General features: G+C 39.8%; 1 protein-coding gene across 1 annotated transcript in view; it reads left to right on the top strand.

The window, feature by feature from the left end:
• Positions 1 to 16266: 16266 nt before the first annotated feature.
• Stxbp6 (syntaxin binding protein 6) overlaps positions 16267 to 25010 on the top strand; it is a 254435-nt gene continuing 245691 nt past the window's right edge. The window contains exon 1 of the mRNA XM_026414471.2: positions 16267 to 16515. The gene's annotated coding sequence lies outside the window, so the exon portion shown is untranslated. The remainder of the gene's footprint in view (positions 16516 to 25010) is intronic.

The following is a 25010-nucleotide window of genomic DNA, read 5'->3' as shown; positions in this document are numbered from 1 at the left end:
TATGCTTCATAACAAAATCTGTGGGAAAAATAATAAAATACTGGGTAAATTCATAGTTAGTTCAGATCTAGAGATCCCTGATTAATGAATATTTCAAAGTCTACCTGGGAGGAAAATTCTAGTGTTTGGTTAAAATTCTGTCATCTATGATTTTCTCTAAAACAGTCTACTAATGCTTTGAATATCAACACTAAAGGCATGCATACCAAATTAATGAGTGGAAAGAAGGTAAAAGAGAAGCTAATATAACAGATGACAAAATCAAGATCTTAAAGGTTCTCAAAGGTTCTCATAGTAAGGTAAATTTAACTAAATTATATTTTATATGGTAAATTTACAAGTTCAATCCTTGAGGACTAAATTTAAAAGTAATGACTTAATATTTGCACTTATACAAAACAATTCAGGCAATCATTATTTAACTCTAAGCTTCATATTTGTTGAGGGTTATGCCTGCCAAACCTTGAATAGAAGACATGACCATATTACAAGCAGAAGTAATGCTACCCAGTCCAAACCTAGAGAAACAAAACTCAGTACTGGGTTGACCCATTGAAATAGGATTGCAGGAAATTAGAGAACAGATTAACCAGAATGGCAGGAGTCTTAGAAAGCATGAAAAAAAAAAAAACAACTTAAGGTGTACTGTACATGTCTATAATCTCAGCTACTGAGAAGGCTGAGGCTGGAGGATCACAAGTTTGAGGGTAGCTGGGACAAGAGAGGGAAACCCCATCTTAAAAAAATAAAATAAAATAAAGACCCAAGAGTATCTCACTTGAAAAAGGAGAAAAGGAGGCTATATTTCCATATTTCCTGACTAAACTGTTTTCATTTATTCTTATGTAGTTTTCAAAAGCAGAACTAAAATAAAACAACAGAAATTGTCGGGTGGCAGATTTTTGATCAATGAAAGAACTCTCACAATGTCAGTCATATACCGGCAATCCAGGCTTTCTTAGAAAATGGTGACTTCTAGGTCACTAGAGGAATTCCAAAAGCAGCTGAATGGCCACTTAGCAGACACGGTAGGGAAGATCCATTTTGTAGATGGAGACTTGGAATAAATTATTTCTAAATCATCTTCAAACTCTGAATGTCTTCAACTCTATCCTACAATACAAAGTCCTAAATCTTCAGCCATTACTTCCACTGTTTGCCTACTAAACTATGCCAGTCAGCCAAGCAAGGATACTTGGTGTTCTCTATACTCTTCATTTCTTCGTTCTGTATCTTTTCTCATCTTCTTGCTTTCATTCAGACTGAGCTTTGCCATTTTTATGAGATTTGCAAAAATCATACCTATCCTTGAAGACCAAATGCACTGCAATGTCATCCCTGAGAGACTTTCTCCAATAATTAATCTAATTATACTCTTCACTCTCAGCACTGTGTTCATCTCTCTGGTATAGCTTTTATGGTATTCCATCTTGTATTACCCATTTTTGATAGTTCTCTTTATTCTCTATGAAGTTGAAAGCTACTTGAAGGCAAGGACCATAGATTTCACATTTCAACATTCCTGCGCACATTTAAGTACAGTGGTTGCCTATAACTGCCCTAATAATGCATGCTTATTAAATTGGATTTGACACAGTTGCTGCATAAAATCAATAGTGAGACTGGAAGGATAATTTAAATATATTTTCTGATTAAATGCATTTCTGAAGCAGAATACTTATGCCTCTCCTTCATGGACCCTACTAGTTTTTTTTTTTTCTGCCTGATTTTTTATTGTAGTAAAATACATAATATTTATCATTTTAAAGTATGTAATAGAGTGGTATTAAGTGCATTCACAATTGTTGTACAACCATCACCATTATGTAGTTCCTGAACTTTTTCATCATCCGAAAGGAAGTCCTAGACCCATTAGGCAGTCACTCCTCATCGCCCCCACCCCCAGTCCCTAGTAACTTCCTCAGCTTTCTGACTCTCCTAATTCATTTGAAGCTCTGAGACAATGTTTTTACCAAGTGGTTATTTGGTAAATATTTGTTAAACTGAATTTGAATGAAAAGGAACTGTCAGAAAATACACAAGATGAAAAAGGCCAAAAGAGACCAATTATTTAAAGTGTGATTTTAAAAGGATACTGTTTCTGAGCTTAACTTCATATAGAAAAACATGATTGCCAAGCAAGTACTTTAAAGTATAAAGTTCTATATAAATCTTTTTAAAAAATAGCCAGAAAAACAAATCAGAAATTAGCTGTGCAAAGGCATGCTGTTTGAAAGTCTTTTAAAGTCAAATTTTTGCAATCAAAACTTGTAGTTTCCCTCAAAATACACATGAATAGTTAGGTGACAAAGAACATTTTAGGAATTGCTCTTGAAGAAATCTTAGGTTTTCCTTATATTATTTACTGCAATAGCTTAGTTTGTAATATCTAAAATATTATTGTTTCTGATTTGGGCTCCTTAAAATGAAACCGTTCAGGATTTCTTCTGTAGGTATTTTTGTTATCTCTAAAGTTGGGGAACACAGGGATGAGCTTGTTAGCTAGTTCTCACTTTCAAGCAATAATTCTTTTAAAATTCTGCCACTGGTTTGTAATTTAATTTATTAGTGATTAAATTACATTATTACACTATTTCAAAAAGACTGGGTTTTTGAAATTACATTATTTCAAAAAACTGGGTTTGACACATGAAAATATTCCTTTATGTTAATTCTTTTACTCTATGGTAGGTGGCGTCAAGACTTTTACAATTTTATGATATTTCTCCTGTTGCTAGAATATCCACTGCTTTGAACCCCAGTTTCTCCACCAAAGACATTTTTCCAAGAGGTCTTGTAGCTAAAAGGAACTGTACATTTTTTTTTTTGCATTCCTCTCTGACTAGAGAGATCACCAAAGTACTATTGTGTGCAAGTGACAGTTTAAGTTAATTAAATTCAGTGACATTAAACTAACTATAAAACTCCCAATGTGTACAAAATGACTCATTTCCAACAAGCCCTTTTTAATATCATGAAACTGTAAAGGGTTATAATATAGATATTATTCCAAACAATCCTAAAAGCAAAGAGGACGTCTTTTTTCCTGAGAAAGAAGGTGATTTGCTGTTGATTATGACTTATTTGCTTGCCTTCAAGACATTTCTTGAGTCATGTTTTTTTTTCTTTGTGTATCACAGGAAAAAATGTAATAAGGGAATTTCTCAAATTGTCATAATGGAAGTAGAGAAGATATTGGAAATATAAAAGGGAACAAGTGGGAAGAGAAAGATTCCTGACAGCAACTGCAAGTTGATTGGAAACTTGAGTTGAAAGTCAATTGCTAGAGGGGATGTAAATGGATCCTACCTCTTTTGACAAAGCTCTGTTTTCTTTTTTTTCTTTTTTTTCCTTTTTGGTACTGGGGATTGAATTTAGGGGTGCTTTACTACTGAGTTACATTCTTGGGCCTTTTTATCTTTTATTTTGAGGCAGGGTCTTGCTGAGGCAGACCTTGAACACATAGTCCTCCTGCCTCAGCCTCCTGAAATAGGAGACAGCCATTAACAATGATTATCTAGTTCCATCTTATTGTCATGAAAAAAGGTTGTAACTTAATACTTAGTGATAAAAGTCATTTACAGAATAGTATGCACCATATGTATTTTTGTAAAGATAAATATATAGTGAAATTTTAACAAAGATCATCTCTAGGTGGTGCCTTTCTGGAGTCTGTTACCTGCTTGCTTTCTGTGTTCTTTACTTTTGCTACAATGACTATGGATTTATTATGTATATTGGATGCACAATGTTAAATAGTATCTTTCTAATGTTAAATTCTTATGAGAATTACCTAAAACCTACCACATCATTTCTAGATGACTATATAAACACTAAAAGTAGTAAATGTGGAAGGATGGGCCCAGTGGAGAATTGTTCCCAAATAATAGCATGTTGCAGCCCTCCTCCTCAGGTAATCCCACTTAAGAACATTTCTGTCTGGGAAACTCTAATCAGAATATTTGAAAATGAAGTGACTATTAATTTTGAATGACCTTATTTTTAAATTCAATGTATTTTTTGTGTGTTTATTTCATAATATATATATATATATATATATATATATATATATATATATATATATAAAGTAAGACCATATTAGCATTTTAGGGCTGTTATACCAAACATGCCTTAAATTATAAATTTTATAAACAATGGGAATTTCATTCTCAAGTTCTGGAGCCTGGGAAATCTTAGATCAAAGTGTCAGTAGATTCATTGTCTGGTCATGGCCCATTTCCTGGTCCATAGTTGGTGTTTTTCACATTGTAGGAGGGGAAAATGAGCTCCCTTGGACCTATTTTATGAGGGCACTAATTCCATTTTTTGAGGGTCCCATTCTCAAGACCAAACTATCTTCCCAAAGCCTCACATCTGAACATCATCACCTTGGAGGTAAGAATTTCACCAAATGAATTTCAAGGGACACAAACATTTCAACATGACAGCCCTATTCTTTTTCAACTAAATGACATGTCTCACTCCATGCTATCCCCTTTAGGGTTTAAACCAGAAAATCACAATGGCTAAAAACACACATAGAAAACACTCATGGATCTGCAGATAATATGGCTTGGTTAATCTGGGCTGGTCTGGCTGGGAATTTCCTCAGGATGCAGGATGGCTGGACTTGGTTCTGGGCTTTGGACAAAGTTTAGGTCTGCTCCATTGATGTTTGTTCTGTGGTTCAGGATGAAGCAGGAACAGCTATCTAGGGATGCTTTTCTCAGAAAGATCACCAGTGTACAAAGCTCAAGCCAAGTTACACACATGCATTTATAGCTTCTTCTCACTTGCAATGCCAAAGCAAGTTACAAGGCCAAACTTAAAGTCAGTAGGTCAGGGAAGTGTAACCTGTCCCACAGAGAAAGCAAAGTGAGTGAACACCAGCTAAACAGTATTCTTAACTATCTTAGTAAATGAAGTCAGTGACTGGGAAGTGACTTGCAAGCCATTGCATAACCTCCATGTAAAAGGAGACTTAACTTAGGGGTTGAGAGAAACTTTAAGTCAGTTCTCATGTGAGTGTTTCTACTTTTACTTTTTGCTTTAATTTCCTATCAACCTTCTTTTTCTTTCCTATCCCACTAAATCTTCAAGCAAACCATTTGCCTGTATGTGAAACTAGTACTATAGCGGGCTTATAGGCATTCATTAGTACCAATACAGCTATGAAGGACTGAATGTTTGCATAAGCCCAGATTTTACATATCAGAATCCTAATCCCCAACAGGAGGGTGCCAAGAGGCAGAGCCTTTGGCACGTGTTTTTTTGTTTGTTTGTTTGTTTGTTTGTTTGTTTTTGTGTTTTTTTTTTCCTAGCATGTGAGGATACAATGAGAAGACAGTAATCTGTAAACCAGAAAAGGACTCTCACCCAAACCTGCCAGGCTGGCACCTGATCCTAGACTTCCAGCCTCCAGAATTATGAGAAATAAATTTCTGTTGTTCTTTGTTAATAGCAGCCTAAACTCACTAAGATAGTAGCTCTTGGTAGGATGAAACATATCTGTTCTGAACATAACTGAACAACTTTGCTGCTGGTCTACCTCCAAGTACAACCAAAATCAGTTGAATACTTCTCTACAAAGAGAAGCTGGCTGATGATAAGAGGTGCCATAGAAAGGTGTGTTTTCCCTCTGTGATCTCGGAGAGCTCCTCCAGTAGCTGAAAGAACATCAGAAGTTAAACACTAAGTTCTTTCTGGGTGAAAATTAAAATCAAATATGCCTCTGGGAAAATGTAATTGTCCCTGCCTATGTGCCTGGCTCAACAAGATTCCTTAATGTCGTTATTCCTTAGGGCTGAAAAATGGACCTAAACTCATCTAATATTACTATATTTTTCAAACAGATCTATTTTCTGGATGTCCATACTTATATACTAAATATTTGTCCCATTTTTCTCTGACAAAATTTCAACTCTGTGTTTAAAATGTTGTTTTACATTTTCCTTCCTACATTTTGAGCATACCCAAAGTGAAAGACTTCATCATCTACCTATAATTTAAGAATATAATTTGGAGGGGCTGGGGATGTAGTGGTGAAGGGCTTGCCTAACATGCATGCACAAGGCCCTGGGTTTGATCCCTAGTACTGGATTAAAAAGAAAGAAAAAAAAAGAAAGAAAAAAGAAAAGAAAGGTAGTTCGGAGAGTATAGTTAACATTTCCATCCCTAGTCCTAATCAATGAGTAAGTTTGAAATTTGACTTTTCCCATCTCCAGGATATAGTTCATTCTGTGCACTTTCCCTCATTTACCCAGTTTCAAATCTAGTCTAAACCACTTTCACCTGTCTCTCCTCAATTGCTACAGTGATCTCCAAAGCGACATCTCTTCCTCTAGAGTTATTTCAGTCCATTTAACCACATAGCTCAAAAGTGGTCTTCATATGTAGATCTCAGCCACTCCTCTGCTTATAGAGCTTCAGTGGCTTCCCATAGGATTAGAAAGATAAATCCGGAGGCCTCCTGTGATCTGGCCTCTCAGCCTTCACCATTCTCTTCTCCTTTTGCTTCAACCATGCTGGTCCTTCCTCATCTGTGATGGCCTCAACTGCTTTTTGTCTTTGTACTTCTTTTCCTTTGTTTCCATCTGAAACACTTTTCCCAGTCTTCCTTTGGCTAACTGACTTTTCCTTCACTTCCTCTGAAAGGTTTCCTTGACAAACACCCCCCCACACACACACACACCAATCGGCTTAGTTCCCCTATTATGTATCAACGCTCTTATCTCATAGCATGAGTCACAGTTTATAACTGTATATTCACTTGTTTAATATCTTTCTCCCTCATCAAACTGTGAGGTTCATATGTAAAGAACCACTTTCATCTTTTTTCACTCTGTATCCCCAGTCCCTAACATAGTGTCTTGCATACAGTAAATGTTTAATATTGAATACACGATTAATTGCAATAATACTTTCATGTGATTTTATGTTCTGATTTTTATTGATTGAGCTGGTCTCATAAATACTCTCATTAGGTATCCCATTTGTTGTTCCTAAAAGGTACATAATATTCCACCAAGTAAATAAGACAAAATGCACTTAAGTATATCTCCATGTCCTGAAAAGTGTTACCCATTTTTACTATTATAATCAATGCTACTATAGTAGAGCTGTTTCCTTGAAAGAAATGTACAAAAGTAGAAATCACAGGATCATAGCTTTTTGATATTTTTCCCGTTAGGACCATCAATTTTTCTTTGAAAGTATTAGAATGACTAATCTTTTAATCATACTTGTTTGTTTTATTTTTATTAATGTATTTATTCCTGAGACACAGTCTTGCTATGTTGCCCAGGTTGACCTTGAACTCTAGGGCTCAAGTGATCCTCCTGCCTCAGTTTCCTGAGTCCTGGGACCACAGATGCCTGTCCCTTTACCTGGCTTGGCCATATCTTTTAAATGTTTATTACAAAAAAAATGTCCATTGTCTATGAACTCCATGTCCACCTCTCCATGGGGCCATATACTCATTTTACAAGTTACAACAGCATTGATACTATTGAAAGTCTAATTTCTTATAAATCCTTGGAACAATTCTCATTATAGGGACACCAGGATGTCTGTTAGAAAGATATGTTTCTTGTGAATATGACATCATAAATCTGACCTAGTTTCAAGGTTGTTAATTGATTCAGCTATCAACTAAAAATAATAAAATTATTTGTTCTTTTAATGTGTAAATTGCAGCCAGAAACTCATTGCCTTTGTTCAAGGATGCATTGCAAATACTTGAATTATGAATAAGATGTAGTTTTCACAAAGATTTCCTTACAGAGATGCTACATACTGACAAAGATTTTTAAAAATATCTTTTTCTTGGAAAATAAAATGACTATACTAACTTTCAGGTGGGAATAGACATAGGACCAAAAGTGGTCAAGTGATGGCCTTTTCATAGCCCACAGCATGTTTACCACCAGGGATCAAGGCCCTAGCAAAGAGAACTTTCATTGTGTTTTTAGAAAACCATCTGCCTTGGGCCACCTCTGCTTGATAAGTGTTGTAACAGGGGTGATTTGAATCTGTTCCAATCTAGGGAGTTTCTGGATAGCTCCAGGAGTTCCATGCCACAGTGTATCAGGCTCTTCTGGGATGGACGTAATATGGTTCCCAGGGTCCTGTATCATCCTGGCTCCAGTGCACTGTAAGGCTGAACTAGGTTTTCCAGAACTATTTACTTCATCAATGGAATTTTATCTCCCCAATCTTCCTTCCTTTATTCCAACTTACCTCCCAAATCCTGTAAAAGATTTAAGGACAGGTCCAGCAAGGCCTCAACAGGACAGATAGCCCCAAGTATGTGCACATGTGCAAGTATAAGCAAAACACAGAATAATACACGGAAAGGAAAGATTCAGGTAAAAGGAGAGGGAGATGCCTCCGGCTGCCACAGTCAGTGCAGATTTCCACAGACTGCAAAGAAAGACAGGGTAGGATTTAGAAATACAGAGATGGGGCTTGGAGATTAGAGTAAGAAAGGGCATTGGGGCAAAGAAAATTGATTGCACTTTTAAAGTGCTTTTTGTTTTTCCCAGGTTTTTCTTGGCTGGGTGTCCTCAGGCAGTGCTTCTTAAACTTTCATGTGTAAACGAATTACCTGGAGATCTTGTTAAAGTTCGGATTCTGATTCACCAGGTCTGCAAGTGTGGGGTGGGCAGAAGAGTCTGTATTTCTAAACATGCTCCCAAGTAATGCTGAAGGGGCTAGTCTGAGAAGTGTGCTTTGAGTAGCAACTCCTAGGGCTCATGTTTCCACAATGAGGCAGGAGCAGTGAGAAGTGACAGGACTGAGCAGGGCCTTCAGGCCTGGAGAGCTTCTGGGGATTAAGCAGCAGGATCTTGTTGTTATCTTTAGTCTCCTGGGCTGTGGTGTGGTCAGGGACCATAACAAAAAAGAGAAAGAGCTGCTGTACATAATACAGGAGACCTGTCCATCGCAGGCTGTGGATGGATTGTGTCCTTCTCTCTTCTCCAAAAAAGCAGCTCAGAAACTCTGGGTGAGATAGTAGCTTTGTGTGGTCACTGACTCACTTGTGTCCCGGCAGAATAAGGGATTCTTTGTTAGCTCAAAGCCTAGCAGCTTTTCTGGATCTTGGTGGAGACAGAGTCATTTTAAAACCAAAAATAGGTCTTTCAAAAATATTACTGAAATAAAAGGAAGCAGTGATTAAGATGCTTCAGTCTTCCAAACTTTGAACTTAACAACAAGATACATCCATGTTAAGATGGAGGCTCTGCTGCTGCAGAGGGTGGTTTCAACAACCTTTGTATATTTTTCAACTTTTCTGCTAGATGCTATAGTGCTTTTAATTCAAGTAATTCAAGAAATGAGGGGACATGAGTTGTATTTCACTCTTTTGGACCAAAATTCATAACTAGTCTCTGTAAAAGACTAATATTTGGTATAGAAAGAATTTCTTAGTCTTAATTTTTGAGTCATAAACACAAAGGCTGAAATCTCTAAACTGTTAATTTACATTATCTTTGCAACTCTAGTAACAGATGGAAACACAAGGACATCTGGACAGGAGGAGCTGGACATTTTTTAAAAAGCACTTTTTATGTATAGAAAGTTGTTTTTGTAAAAACAGTGATGCTATTTTGCATCTGTGGAGATAAAATATGATTGCCTATGGCAGAGGCAGTGCTTCTGAGCAACAGCTTGGGTTGGAAGTTCAAAACACTCTTGGTTTTCTGATCTCATATCTCTTGGGGTGCCCTAGATTGGTGGTCATGGGCTGAAAATAGCAATATTTATTCAGTGTTTTCTGTGGGCCAGATATTGTGCTAAGTATATTATGTATGTTTTCCCTTTTTTAAAAAAAATATTCTTATTTGTTTTAAGTAGTTATACATGACAGTAGAATGCATTTATGCACTTTGATATATCATACATAGATGGGATATAATTTCTCATTTTTCTGAGTGTACATGTTGTAGAATCCCATTGGTCATGCAGTCACATATATACATAAAGTAATAATGTCTGTTTTGTTCTACTATCTTTCTTATCTACTCCCCTCCATTTCCCTCTAACTAATCTAAGGAAACTCTATTCTTCTCTAGTGCCCTGTCCCCCTTATTGAGAATTAGCATCCGCATATTAGAGAAAACATTTAGCCTTTGGTTTTTTGGGATTGGCTTATTTCACTTAGCATGATATACTCTAATTAAAACTATAAATAGATGGTAATATGCATATTTAGAGATAACAAATCTAATGGTTAGATAAGTTGTGGATTTTGCCCAAGATTCTAAAGTTGAAACAGAGTTTCAGACCAAATCTGTCTAATATAAAATCCATGTTCTTTTCCCCATGGTACGCTGCTTCTTCACACTGGATTGTTTGATGTCTCTTGCTGAGGACAGTGTGTCTCTTTACGGTAGCAGTTCTTATTAGTGTTGAGTTGCATTGGAAAATCTGTGAAGTCAGTGATAAGTTAAACCTAAAGACCCTTAAGATCCCTTTCAACCTTTGCATATACCCTTTCAATGCAGCACCCTTGGACATGCTGTTTTCTCTGCCTAAAGTTCTTTCTTGACTTTCTTTGCCTGTACAACGACTTCAGATTTATTCTGCAGACTTCAGCTTAATCATTATTTCTTCAAAAAAAAGTCTTTCTTCCTTTGACCACTATTTTTACTCTGAACTTTTAATAGCACAATGTACCTTTTGAGTGTAAAACTCATTGCAGATATCTCTAAAATGAACTTTGTCTCCTGACCTTGATGACTCACCCCAAAAAAGCAGGTTCTGTCATTTTTTTGTTGTGCTCCTGCCTCTGTGCTAGGCATTGGGTGGGGAGGACAGAAGACTCCTAAGACTTTTCCCAAGGGACTCACCATCTACTTGGAAAGATGTGACTAAGAATTTTAAAAATATTATAGAATAACCAAGTTCGGGATGTAATCAAGTCTTTTTTGCAAGTCAAAAATTGTTTTGGTTTTATTTTTTTCCTCAAGAAACCATCTCCTTCCTAGTCTTTGTCTTATCAGTATGTTGATATATGAAACCTGAAGCAGCGCAGGGGATAAAGTAATATAAATAGAGAAAGTAGGAAGAAGTTGGAGGTCAGCAGAAGACTGTCAAAGGTGAAAGGGAAGAAACAAAATCTGAAATCTGCCATGGCTTTCAGAAATATTCCATTTTCAAGTGTATGGTAGTGGGCTGAGGTAATCAGATTTGATGTCAATAGTCAACATTTATGCTGGATTTTTTTTTTTTTTATTATTCCTTGAGAATTGGGAATTGAGCTCAGGGGTGCTCAATCACTGAGCTACTCCCCAGCCCTTTAAAAATTTTTTTTTCAATTTTGTTTTTTTAGTTGTTGATGGATCTTTAATTTATTTATATGCAGTGCTGAGAATTAAACCCAGTGTCTTGCACATTCTGAGTAGCTGGGATTAGAGGCATGAGCCACAGTGCCTGGCTATGCTGACTCTCAAAAACATAGAAGAGAAAGAAACTGTATATTTAGTAAATTAGTGACAGGCTATTTTATGACAATTGAGTCATAAAAGAAGGTGGGCTCCAGTTATAAACTAGCTAGCATCCTTAAAGTTTTGATGAAACCACAGACCAAGGCTAACTGTTTGGGGAACAGAATAGGAACTGAAGCACAGGCTCTAGGAGCCCATCTGAATTCTGCAGATCTCCCAGACCTCACCATATCAATGTCACCAAAAGTGACAGATTTCATTCCCAACTTACAGATGACACATACATTCAACAGCTATCACTAGCCTGGGGACGCTTGCTGCTACTGCCAAGGGAGCTATTGGGAAAAGCTAAACAAAACCTAAAGCTTTAAAAGAATCCATAGTTTTGAAGAAGGAGGATGGGAAGAAATTATTAAGAGTAGAATGATAAGGAACCCAATTTCTTCCCTTCCTCAATACATTCTTTCTGCCTCTTAATTCCAGAGTTCTTTCTTGTTACATTTTTTTTTTTCTCTTTCTGTTTCTTTCTCCATGTGTGCTGCCCGGCATCAATACCAGGGCCTCATGCATGTTAGCCAATCACTCTACCACTAAGCTATAATCCTAACCCCAAATTCCTTTAAGATCACAAAATACTCTCATATTGCACATATCTTTGGAAAGGTTGATAAGCTTCCATATATGATTAATTTATTACTTTACTCAGTTCTCACTTGAAGTATACTAAAAGAATGTTGACTCTTAGAAATAGGAAGTAACAGGCAAGCTGAGATAGAAAAATTAAGGCCAGAATGAAGAGGACAAATACATGGAAAAGGGTTTCAGGAGAATTCTGGGGAAGTAAGGTACAAAAAGAATAGAAAGAGGCTGACAATATTTGTACCCACTTCAAGACCAATCAAGGCTGGTGCTGTTCTCCTCATGAGAGAGAGAGAGGGAAATTTCTTCCTTTTTGCTCTGCATGGAATCATCCCAGCAACCAACACCTGATCAGGTCTCATTATAAAACCTCAGGATTCAAATAGATTGCTCAGCACTACCTCAGTGACATGGCTTTTGTGGGAAAATGAATGTTATTCCAAGGAATAAGGATTCTTCTGGTTCTAAAAACAAAGACTACTTTGGAGGAATGTAATGAAGGTTGAAACATGAAATTCTAAATATTCAAAATACTGTGAACAACAAAAATGACAGTTTGATATGGTTCAACCTAAAAGTTGATAAGTGGATGGATTCCTGATTTTCCTTATCTGAAGTCACATCATAAGAATTAAAAAGTTGAAAAGCTACTAGCTATGCTGGGTAGTAGAGGAGTTTAAAAATAATATATAGACTTTGCTAGTCTTGAAGACATACTGTGATTGATGATGCTATATCATAAGTGATGCTGTTAAAAATAGTTATGTTATAATGCCCAGTTCCCTGATTCAAGCTCTCTGTGTCCATCTCAATTTATTCCATTTGCTATTTCAACAGCATGTCTGTCCATAGCCCTAGGCATTGTGAGATATCTAAATTCATAGGTGTTTTAGGGTGAGGTTCAGAGTGGGCATCAGGGAGTTCAGGGTGACTCTAGATGGACTCAATTTTTTCTTGCATCACTAAATGCTAACAGGAGGGTTTGCCATGTGGTCCCATGTCCTTACAGCCATGAGTTGACTAGCGCCACAGGGAAGATCACTTTTATATTTTCCTTTTCTTTCTCACAATACAAGGACATTTTGAAAGTCTCTAACTTGGCATCTAGGTGAACTAGAAGGTTTTTTTTTTTAATCTATTCTATCATTTCATGATTGCACTTTAAAAATAAAAAGAACAACTATGCTTGCAGTGACATGCATATGGTATTTCTATAATTGTATGTAAGAAACAGGCAACAATAGTAAGTAGTTCTTGGGGAGGGAAATTGTTTTTCTTCTGGACTGAGCTGGTTTTTGTACTGTATTTCCTTTATACCATGTATTATTTTATTAATAATAATTAAAAATACAATTAACTTAAAATTTAAGCAGAGAGGGCTGGTGGTGTAGCTCAGTCGTAGAACATGTACTTAGCATGCATGAGGCCAGCATGCTATCCCCAGCACCCAAACTAAACAAACACATAAAATGTAAGAAAAGTATTTTACTTGTAAAAGCACAGAACCCCTCCCTATATAAATGTTTACATCCTGTTCTTGTTCTTTTTGATGACCTTACCATTATTGTGATTTTTAAAAATAATAATTCTTAGGAACTGTGGGAGGTGGAACAGAGACAAAGAAGATTTTGATGATGGAAATTGCTATTTATTTTGCAAATATTTGTAACTACCTGTTATGTGATAGGTTCTGGGCTAGATACTTCCTCCTTTCCATAACTTCTGGAAGGATTCTTGTGTAAACACCCAGCATTCTTTTTTTTTTTTTCCTTTGAGAGTTTGGCATGCTTAAAATGCTTCCCATAGATAAGTGCCAGTCTGGTCTGTTCCCCATGAATGCAGCAACTGATGTGCTCACCTGCAGGGAAAAATCACTCACAGCACAGCACTGAGGTAGGTCCCAGGTATCTGGATGAGGCAGACACTACAGTGCTGGCCTGCATTTGAATTAGAAGGCACTTTGTATGGAGGGGGTGATCTTGATGAGAGCTTCAATATTGAGAAAGAAAAGATAAAAAAAAAAAAAAAGAAGATGGTGAGGAAAAAAGAGGTGACTGGCAATGGGAATTAGCATATTATAGGAATGTCTTAAATGACAAAGTTGTTCAATTATCCAAAAGCTGATTCCAAAGTATTATAAACAGCATCCCAGCACATTAAAATATCTTGTTGAATCAATGAAACTTGCTTACTTAAAGACAACTTTTGTAAAACAGTAGGAATTTCTCATTTCAATTCAGATTTTATATAGATAATGTGTAGGTTAAAAACAGTAACTTCTATTTGCTCAACTCTCAACATTCTAAAACCCTTAGACATACACTGTTTCTCTAAATCCTTGCATGAACACTGTGAGAATTGTTTTCCATTTCGCAAGGAAGGAAAGCACAGCTTAGAGGTGGAGTCACTCATCCACCTCTAAACATGAGAGGGAAATGGCTGAGGTTAGACCAGGATCAGGAAGATCTTCCAGGTTGTTACATTTTTTTTTCTCTCTCTTTCTGTTTCTTTCTCAGTGTGTGTGTGTTGCTGGGCATCAATACCAGGGCCTCATGCATGTTAGGCAATCATTCTACCACTAATCTATATCCCTAGCCCCAAATTCCTTTAAGATCACTTATTCACTTTAAGATCAACTAAGCTAGACCCTGCATGTGTCCTTCAGAGACTGGCGAAGCCTACATGACTTTATCAGGGAAATCCTCTGATTTTCATGAAACAGTGAAGATACCTTAGGTAGCCCATTTCTCCCATTCTTCTCCTCCAAACCATCTTCCTAGCTCTACTGTTGGGCCCATCTAACCAGAGTTCAGTTTGTATTATGCCACTTTCTTCTCCTACTCTCTTCTCCACAGAGCTTACAAATAAATTGTAGGCTGCACACACTGGCAATTGGGCTCTATGCCTGAGACCCCCTCCATTTCTGCAACCCTCTTTCCTATTTTGGTATGCTAATTCTTGTTCCTTTCACTCAAACCAAGTAGGGCCAGTCTAGGGTGAAGTAGGATCCACAATTTGAAGGTTTGCCGAAGAACTCAGTATTGAAGGTTAATATTTTAATGATATGAATTAGAAGGCACTTTGTATGTAGGGGGTGATTTTTTAGAATTAAACAATTCTAAGCTAGTAAAAAAAGGAATGATGAAAAATATTTCATGAAAAAATTTCAAATAAAGACAGGATTAGTGTTCTTCAGACTCCAAAAATGCCTCCGAAGGGCTTTGTTACTTATCTTGCAGTGACTTTCCACACAGGTACTTTTATCGATGATGCTTCCTTAAACTTAGTACTCACAACCACTTTGTACATTACCTACCTCTCCAGTATTTATCAGTAGCTCTCTGTCAGGAAAATCCTATTTCCCCTAGTACTTTGAAAGCAGTCTGAATCATCTTGGATCTTTTCCAGAACCTTCCCAACCACAGTGGGCACTCAGTACCTCTTCAATACAAGAATGCAGAATTCATTGGCTCAAACTGGCTGAGCAGGGAAGGGACACAGCTATGATTAGTTTAGTTTTTGAAAACAAAATTGTATTTGTTATCAAGATTTAATAACAAGAATATTTTACATGAAGAAAACTGACATCTCTGCCATTTCTTAAAAAATCAGAAAATCCAGCAAAATTTAGTCTGAATTCTTGCACGACAGCAATGGACATCTCCAGCAGAACAGTGGCCTTGCCCTTAATGATCTCTCAGTTTGCCTCTTCCCACTCACTTCACTAATTTATATTGACTGCTAATCAGGTCCCCTTAGCTGAGTTTGCCACCCTAGGCATGGAGACTGGATAAAAACCTATCTGCAGGGGCCACTCCTTCTTTCCCGGAGAATAAATGTTTTCTTGTTGTTCTTTCGAATATAGTCTTCCAGAGAGGCTCACAGAAGCAATCCATCTTTCTAGCCCACAAACTTCCCACAACCCATGAAACTCACATTGCCTTGTACACACTGACCAGTTCGTTCCAGGTCCTCTGCTCCGAGCCAGCGCTATTGATCCTCCCTTCCACCCCCTTCCCCCAGTGCTCTGTAGCCTGGGGCGAGTTCCTGGGCCCCTGCCGCTGCACTTTGCCCCGGGCTAGGGCGCTCGGGCTCGCCCACGGCGGCACTGGGCATGCTCAGAGGCGACCGCGGGGGCAGGTTTGCTTTGCAGGCGCTCGCATTCGGCGGCGGGCGGGCGCGCGGCTGCAGCTGGAGCTTCAGAGCCCGGAGTTGGAGTTGCCGGGAGTTTCCCCCGCACCCCTCCCTCTTCGCGCGCGGCAGCAGGAGCCCGCGCTGGAGCCGCGAGCAGCGGCGAGCCAGCGCCAGGGCCGGCCGAGCCTTGTCCGGAGCCCGGAGCCCTGCGCGGGGCAGCCCCCGGGGAGGAGTCTAGCCAGCTGAGACGCGTGCCGCGCGCTGGCACCGGCCAGGGCACTAAACAGGCTGCACGGTAGGGCGAGGTGGAGGCCCGGCTCGGGGGGATGCGGTTGCAGCTGCAGCTACTGTTGGGAAGCCTGGCGCTCTGTCGGTTGCGGGCTGCCAAGGCAGGGGCTTGGCTGCGGGCGGGAGGACTAGGCAGGCACCAGAGAGATGCTTTCAAGTTGGCGGGCATCGGGAGAGGGGCTTTGTGAGCGTGGAAGGGGATTCGATTCCTGATTCTCTCCCAACCTGGGACTCAGGGTGTGGGCAAGATTGGGCAAATCCCACAGTGGAGCAGTTCCCTCTGAGAAAGTTGAAGATGGAGCTTTTCTTTCCTTACTATCCCCAAGGTAGTGTGATCCCCGGGCGTGCCGCCTGGAGGATCCCAGTGTGGGGAACTCGGTGGGTCGCTGAGCCCTTCGGGTGAGTCCTCCTACCCCAGGCTAAAATCAGAGAATCACCCAGATCTTTGTGAACGGTGGCGTCTTCTAGGAAAATCATTGCTGCCAAAACTGAGGCGGGCTGCTCTGGCAGGCACAGCTCTCTGCCCCCAGGACGTTTAGTACCAGGTGATGTCCCATCCCCAACCTCAGACCTAGTCAAGGGCGCAGGGTTCGGAATTCGCTCTTGCGGCGCGCGCCAGAATCTAGCCTCACACACATGGCGGGGCAGCGAGGCTGGAGTAGATGGATGGCCCGAATTTTCCTCCTGCCTTTTTCCTTGGGTTTATAACACCCCACCGCCCCACCCTGTTCATCATCGCAGAGGACAGGACCTGGAGGGCCAGGTAGAGAATTTAGTAAGACATACTGTTTCTTTGGAGAGGGTGTGGGGTGTATCTGCCTTTGATTCTGGCCCAGGACTTCATAACGAACCCCTTCCCGTTTCTATTCTTCCTCCGGGACTGGGTGTGGGAAAAAAGCGCCAGCGGGTCCACAGAAGGTCTCACTCAACCCATCTTCTCTTAAGGTCCAGTTCTAGGCGACCCCAGGACTCTAGAACTGGGATTGTGTGGATTGCAAGGGTGTGGAAGATGCCCATAATTTCTCCTGGCTCCACTTTTTTCACTTCTTGTTTTTGAGTTTTGGGGTTTTGCCTGCGCACGAGTCAGAGCTGCGCTGTCATAACCCTGGTGGTGGAGGGGGGGGGGCGGTGGAGGAGCTTCAGCCCAGGCTGTGAGCCGCTGTTGCCTCGGAGGCTGCTAGTGGGAATACGTCCAGAAATGATTATGCAGGCTAGAAATATGCCTCTTTTTTTTTCTTCTTTTTGGCTGAACACCTTGGCTGTTGGGTTTGTGTGTTAAGTTCTTAAAGGGGCACCCACATACTGTTCAAGTGCCATGTTTTAGAGCCCCCCTATTTCTGCTGAATGATTTTCTCTTTTGCCTTTTCCTTGGGGTTAGTCCACTTTGGGGTGAATTTCCAGATGTGGAAATCACATAGGGCTTACACTAAACAAATTCTAGAGTGAGATAGACCTGAGGTCAAGTTGCAGCTTTACAGCCGATGACAGGTCTGGTGGAAAAATATTACCCACTCTGAACTTGAGTTTTCTCTTCTGTGGAACGGGGATAATCACAGCATTATCCCTCTCCATTGCAGGGTTGTTGTGAGACTTGGATAAGATAATGAAAATGAAAAGTGCTAAGAAAACTTCAAAGCACCATTCATGCCAGATATTGTCTCTGAGCTATTTACTCAGTTTTTAAAAATTAATTAATCCTTAATTATAACAAAACACCTGAGTCTTTTCCCCTCTACCACTCTTTACCAAGGGACTTAGTTGGCCATGTCTTTGGAAGTAGCTATTTAATCTCACCTTTCCTCAAATCCACCTCTCTTTTGATTTTAAAGATTGAAACTTCAGTCCTCATTTCTATGAGGGAGGTAGCATGGTACAGATTAGATTAGGAGACCACCTGGAATGCCTTATCAATGTTCATGGTCCTGAGACCCAGAATTGTCATGTCAAAGGCCTTGCTTTGAAATTCAAGGTTGCTGAAGAAGACCTCAGGCCCTGGGGTGGAGCTCAGACTTGGCTTTTCACAGTGGCCTGGAACTAAGTATTCAACCCCTCCTTGGTAAAATCAGTCTGTGAGATTAAAAGCCAATGCCAGTTTAAGGCAAGGAGGCGAAAAATTGTCCCTGGGTTAATAAGGGTTTAATCAGATTCCTGAGACACCCCAGATGTGCATCTTCTCTCATCCTAGATGAGCATTGGAATATCCAGGATGGCTTGTTAGAGTACAGATTATTGTGCTATGTACACCCCCTCCTCCCGAGTCTCTGATTCTCTAGGTTTGGGAGGAAGGTCTGACAGTTTGCATTTCTAACAAGTTTCAGATGACGCTGATGCTGCCAGTGCAGACACCATGCCTACAGAATCACTTAGAGGGATGAGGATGGTTCTGAAATTCATTATTTTAGTACTTATAGAGACATGTTTTCTTTTAGGTGTTTTAGGAAGTTGCTTTAAGAATGTTATATTCTAATTACCCATGTCATTTACCATTGTCCAGTTTTGATGATTCTGATTGATCTTCAAATAAAATGATTTTCACAAAAAAAGCTAAGATTACACCTTCTTTTCATACTATAAAATACGTAGTCTCTGGTTTCTTGATCACTTTGGGTCAGACCGAATTGGTGACCCTTATATTGATAAATCCAAAGGTTACTCCCTTTTCTTTGAGACTCTCAGATTTGTGGAGAGGAGGTTGCATACAGTTCTGACAGTTTGAACCTATGGTTGAAGGCCAGGTAAATTCACTTAAGAGCAAATTTAGACAGAATTCTTAGTGGTATCTTTCCTGAATGATGGCCTTCTGGGGAGTGTGAAGTGCATCTTATTCGTTGCCCCATAGTGGCCCAAACTGGCAAAGGCCTTCCATGCCTTCTGAAGGATGGTAGCATTGATTGACAGTAACCGAGGCCCTCCTTCTCTCCAAGGGGAAGGAATGCAGGCATTCTGGGGCAGCTGTGCAGTATCAGCAGGATGCCGTGGGTAAATTAGCTTATTCTCAAGCATGGTTTGGATTTGACCCAGTCAAAAGTACATCTTCTTGTCCCCCAAACCATGCAGGGTTGCCATGACTTGCTATGACCTAGATTGTGGCCTTGAGTTTTAACTGCTTTGCTTCAGAGAGGCTTTGGGAGCCTGCTTGAGTCAGGATCATTCCTGAGATAACATCCTAAGAAAGAAATGAGGTTTATGTCATGTGGCACCCAAATGGACTAGGTGAATGGGGAAGTCAGTCAGCACTTTAATATGCTTTATCTCAACTTTCCATTTGTGTTTTGTTTTAGTGTTGGAATGATTAGCACTAGAGAAACCTATCAGTAAATCAAAAATCTATTCAAAAATTCAAGTGTACCACTTAGTGTTTTAGTAGATAAAACTGCAAAGCCCAAACATGCCTTCCTGACAGTAATCAGCACTGAGTGAAGGGACAGCCTTTGGGTCATAGTTCTTCAGATCTGGTAGCTCATTTAAATAGTTTCTCCCACTTAACCTAAGCAGGGAACATTTCTGTTTTAAAATTCCTTTCCATAACTTGATGTTTATGTTTTGGGTGTTACCCCTAGTTTTTGCTGCTGGGATTTTTCCTATCGTGAGAGTAGCCTTTCTCCGTATCACTTTTGTTTACTTTTCTTAGTAGTGGTCCCCTAGTATCTTTGCTCCCTGTAATAAGTCTGTTGTGGGGCAGTCAGTACGATATTTTATTTCTCTTTGGTCACTAGGACTATTGTTACTGGCTCACAGATAGTCAAGGCCCATTCCTGGTACTATTCTCAACCTTTCTAGAGGCTGCTTTTAAACAAAAAACTCTGGGTATGCTATACTAGTTTGATTCTAAGATACACCCCACCTCCCACCCATTTCAGTATTTTCCAATTTCAGAAATCCAAATGGGTCTTAATCATTATGATCACATTTAATGTACATTTTTTCCCCCTGTAACCTAGGGTATAAAGAGTGCCTTCCAATTGATGGCATCTCAAAGCAAATTTATTTCCTTACCCCAGTAGAAAATATGGTTTTCTACTCAGTGTTGCCCAGCTGATAGAATTGAACAGCAATTGAATTAGCTCAGCAATTCCAAGAGTATGTTGGAAGAATGCTGTTGGGATGTGTGCTAATAGGTGTGCTCTTGTAAAGGGCAAATCAATTTGAGAAGCACTGCCTATTATTTTTTCCTCTTACAGAGATTCTCAACATGTGCATCATCGTATCAAAGACTGAGAAGTACCACACTTAACAGTATCAACAACAAAAATTGGTTGTATTTATTTAAGTCCGTGTTTCCCAGAACACAGAACATTTTTGAGGTTATATGTAGCTTGGAACTTCATCATTGAATTAGCACATTCCAACAATGCTAATATGTTAATAACCAGCTATGGGTGAGGTAGTTTCACTTAGTACATCCTCCAAATATAGGGACATTTTATAAATAGTAGTTGATTAATGATCTCTATTGAATTTTTTTTTTTTTAAAGTGTAGAGAAAAACAAACTGTCGTGGCTAAGAAAGTCTCCGTGAAGGAACTGGACTCTGATAACATAAATGATGGGCTCTCATTTTTCTAGAGAGAAGGAACATTTTAGGTTGGTGATTTCATGGGGCAGGAGTGTGCATACTTGGAGTTTTGATTGCATGTGAATAATTTTCAGAGCATACAAGACAAAGGATTGTGCCTAGCACGCTGTCTTAGTGACTCTGTGGTGGTGGTCAGATTTCTTATTGTTAAGTTCTTTCTGAATTCTCTGCAGTAGCAGAGGAGTGCTAGTGATGACAGGACAGCCATTTGTGGATAAGCAGGGGTGGAGCCACAACACTCGGATGGATGACAGCAGCGGATGCCTGGTTCAGAAAGGGAGAGTGCCAGTTTTCCTGGCCCTTTGGATGACAGGGTTCTGGTAAAGAGGGATTCCTTACAAGGAAGGCTCAGTTGAAGAATATTGGATGATGAGGGAAGAGCTTTCCAAGATGAGGGCTCTTGACTGGGGTTTCAAAAAAGAGCAAAAAGAAAGAACTCTTACGACTCAGCAATAAAAAGGCAAATAACCCGATTTTAAAGTAGGCAAAGGATTTGCATAGATATTTCTTTGAAGAAGATGTGAAAATATGCTCAGCACCATTAGTCATCAGGGAAATGCAAATCAAAACTACAATGAGATACCATATAATATCCACCAGGAGGGTTATGAGCTTCAAAGACCCAGGAGCAACAAGGCATATGATGGCACACGGAGGCTCAGGATGGTGTCCTGGCTACTTTTTGAGAATGAGGAAAGAGATAGCAAGTTTGAGGCCTGCCTAGGCAACTTAGCTAGACCCTGTCTCAAAATAAAAAGTTCTGGGGATGTAGCTCAGTGGTAGAGTATGTGCCTATCATGGGTGAGGCTCCTCGGATCAATCCCTAATACTGGGGGAAAAAAGATATAGGAAAAATTAGAACCCCCATATAGTATGTTGATGTTGTGAATGTAAAATGTGTAGCCACTTTAGAAAAACAGTTTGGCAGTTCCTCAAAATGTTAAAGCATTTGCCTCACAAATACCAATTCCACTCCTAGGTGTATACTCAAGAGAACTGAAAACATGTTCATATTGAACACTTGTAAATGAATACTCACAGGAGCATTGGTCATATTAGGCCAAAGATGGAAACAACCCAAATGTTCATCAACCAATGAATAAAAAAAAATGTGGTATATCCATACAATGGAAAACCAATTAGCCATAAAAAGAAATGAAGTTTGGATTGATGCTATAACATGCTTTCATATAACATGTGAAAGCAGCCAGGCACAAAAGGCCACATGTTGTATGATTCCATTATGAAATGCCCAGAATGGGAAATCCATAGGGTTGTCTGCCAGGAGTTGAGGAGAAGGAGAAATATAAAGTGACCATTGATGGGGATGGGATTTCATTTTTGGTGATGAAAATGTTCTAGAATTAGATGGTCATGATTGCACTATTTTGTGAATATGCTAAAAACTATTGAGTTGCACACTTTAAAAAAAACATGAGAAGTCCATGGACAGGGTGTGAGTTTGGGGTTGGTTTCTGCTCCCTGGGAGGGGGTTATCTGGCTGACTTCTTTCTCCTTGTTTGTCTTTGGGAGCTCCAGGGTTATCCTGTTAGACTCTAATCCAAGTCTTTTCTCTGAATTAAAAGGGTTTTATTCCTGTTTGCTTCTGAGTCATTGGGATAGTTTTCATGGCAAATGCCTTGTGATCTCCAGATTCATGTGTTTCTGGATTTCCCTCCGGAAACTAATTCCATATTTAGGCTTCCTTGTTATGAGCCACCAGAGGGCATGCTGACTGGGCAGTTTCCGCTTAGCTTCTCCCTTAAGATTTGACTGTGGTAGACAGTTTAGTGTCATTTACTAATTTGTTTATGGAACTCTGTCAAGATTACCCTCCTCCTGGTTTTTTAAATCTTGGACTGCATTCACACAGGGTCCACAGGGTCCTTGGCACTATATGAGCATCATTGTACTGGGGGTAAGAGTCAGGATGCTGAATGAGGCTCAGCACTGGTGGAGCTGAGGTAGTGGCCCCCTAGGATGGAGGCCCTTTCTTCTCGTTTTCCCCAACCCATTATAGAAAGCATGGAGAGTCTTGTTAGAATATGGATTCCCTTTCGGTAGGCTGGGATGGGTGCTGAGTGTCTGCAGTTCCAACAAGCTCCCACCAACGCTGATACTGCCGTCCCTTGGATCAAGCTTTTGAGTGGAGGCTAATCCAGCATAGAGAAGAAGGCTTTGTAGTGGGACAGAGCTGAGTAGGCTTCACAATTAATTTGCTTTGGTTTTTTTTCTTTCTTTTATCTATATATCTGTCTATCTATCTACCTACCCACCTACCCACCTACCTACCTACCTACCTACCTATGTATCTATCTATCTATTTTTTTTTTTTTACCAGGGATTGAACCCAGGGGTGCTTAACTGCATCCCCAGCCCTTTTTATTTTTTATTTTGAGGCAGGGTCTCACTACTAAGATGCTTAGAGCCACTGAGTTGCTGAGGCTGGCCTTGAACTTGTGATTCTCCTGCTTCAGCCTTCCAGGTTGTGGGATTGTAAGCATGTGCCACCATGCCTGGTGAATTAATTTGCTGTGGGATCTTAGCAAGTTAATATCTGGGTCACAGTTTTCTTTTTTGGAGGATTAGAAGAAGCCTGAGTTTATAGACATATTCCTAGCATGATATGCCTGGAATGGCCATGCTATCTGCCTTTTCCTTGCCACAAGAGCCCAGAATTTCATAATGAGAGCTAAGGAACAGTATATATATGGAAGACTGCCAAGGGCTTTTAGTTTGTGTGGATGGTGTTGGTATGGGGAGAAGTACAGAAGAGGGGATATGAATACTAGCCCTTAGGTAAAAATTAATTTGCTTATTGGTCCTTGAAATACCAAGGCTTGATGATTGGTGAAGTCTTGGTGCTAGTCTCAGCTGAGTCAGCACCGTTTTTAGCCAAGGTGTTTGTTGTGTCTCTGGTCTGCTTTCATGGAGTGGTTTCTTTGGACCAGAGGCCATCCATGAGTGGCTCAGTTGGTGCCACAGCTGCTGGTGTGGTGGTGTCTGCTTATCCTTGCCTGTGTGGTCCACACTCACTGACATTTATCTCTGACCAGGATGAGAGGAAATAAAGGGAGCTAAAATGCAAACCATTGAGTTTCATTCGCAGCTCCAGTGAAAGTTGCTGGAATTGAGTTTGCATATAGTTTATTAAGTTGTTTTCTTCCCAAAGTCTGGAATTTTTTTTAGTTTACCTTCTTCCTTGAATCCATTAACTCTGAGAAAGTTAAATTGAAATAGGTTGATGGGGAGCAATTGAAGAGGAAGACCTGGGAAATAATACTTGGCATTGTGTGTGAGTTTCCTACTTGGAACCTGTGCTACTGGTCCTCAGGAGCCTCAGCTTTCTCTATGGCTATTTGGGACTAATAAGGCTGCCTCCCAGCTGGCCAGCCAGCCTCGTGGGGTTAGCTCCAGAGAATTACTGGCATTAAGAGGATGCACTATGACTCCATAGTACTGGGTAAGATAATTGTGCCCTCATGGGGTTACACAAGGTGAGCTGGTGGCTTGATAACTTTCCGTTTCTGTTTTGCCTTGTAATTTGCAGTAGGAGGAGGTAAAAGATTGTGTTTACATTTCAATTAAGTTGACAGATCTTTTCACTTTCTTCTGGGAACCAATATGTATAAATAGTTTTTAAGACTTAAATTAATAAAGCTACAAATGCAGTAAATACAACTAGTTTCCAATCTTCACAGCCTGAAATTCATTGCTTTCCTAAGGATGTGAGTCCCTGTACCACACTCTTATCCTGCCACCCCATCCCAGTACAGTACTAGGGATTGAGCATGGGATTTCATGTATATTAGGCAAGCCCTCTAACACCCATCAAGCTATACTCCCAGCCCTCTTTATTTTATTTTGAAATATGGTCTCACTAAACTGCCCAGGCTGGCCTTGAACTTGCAATCCCCTTTCCTCAGC

Source organism: Urocitellus parryii, chromosome 6 (genome assembly GCF_045843805.1).
Source record: "Urocitellus parryii isolate mUroPar1 chromosome 6, mUroPar1.hap1, whole genome shotgun sequence".
In the NCBI taxonomy this organism is placed as follows: Eukaryota; Metazoa; Chordata; class Mammalia; order Rodentia; family Sciuridae; genus Urocitellus; species Urocitellus parryii.
Note: the sequence above shows the minus strand (reverse complement) of the source record. Positions and strands in the feature narration are given on the sequence as shown.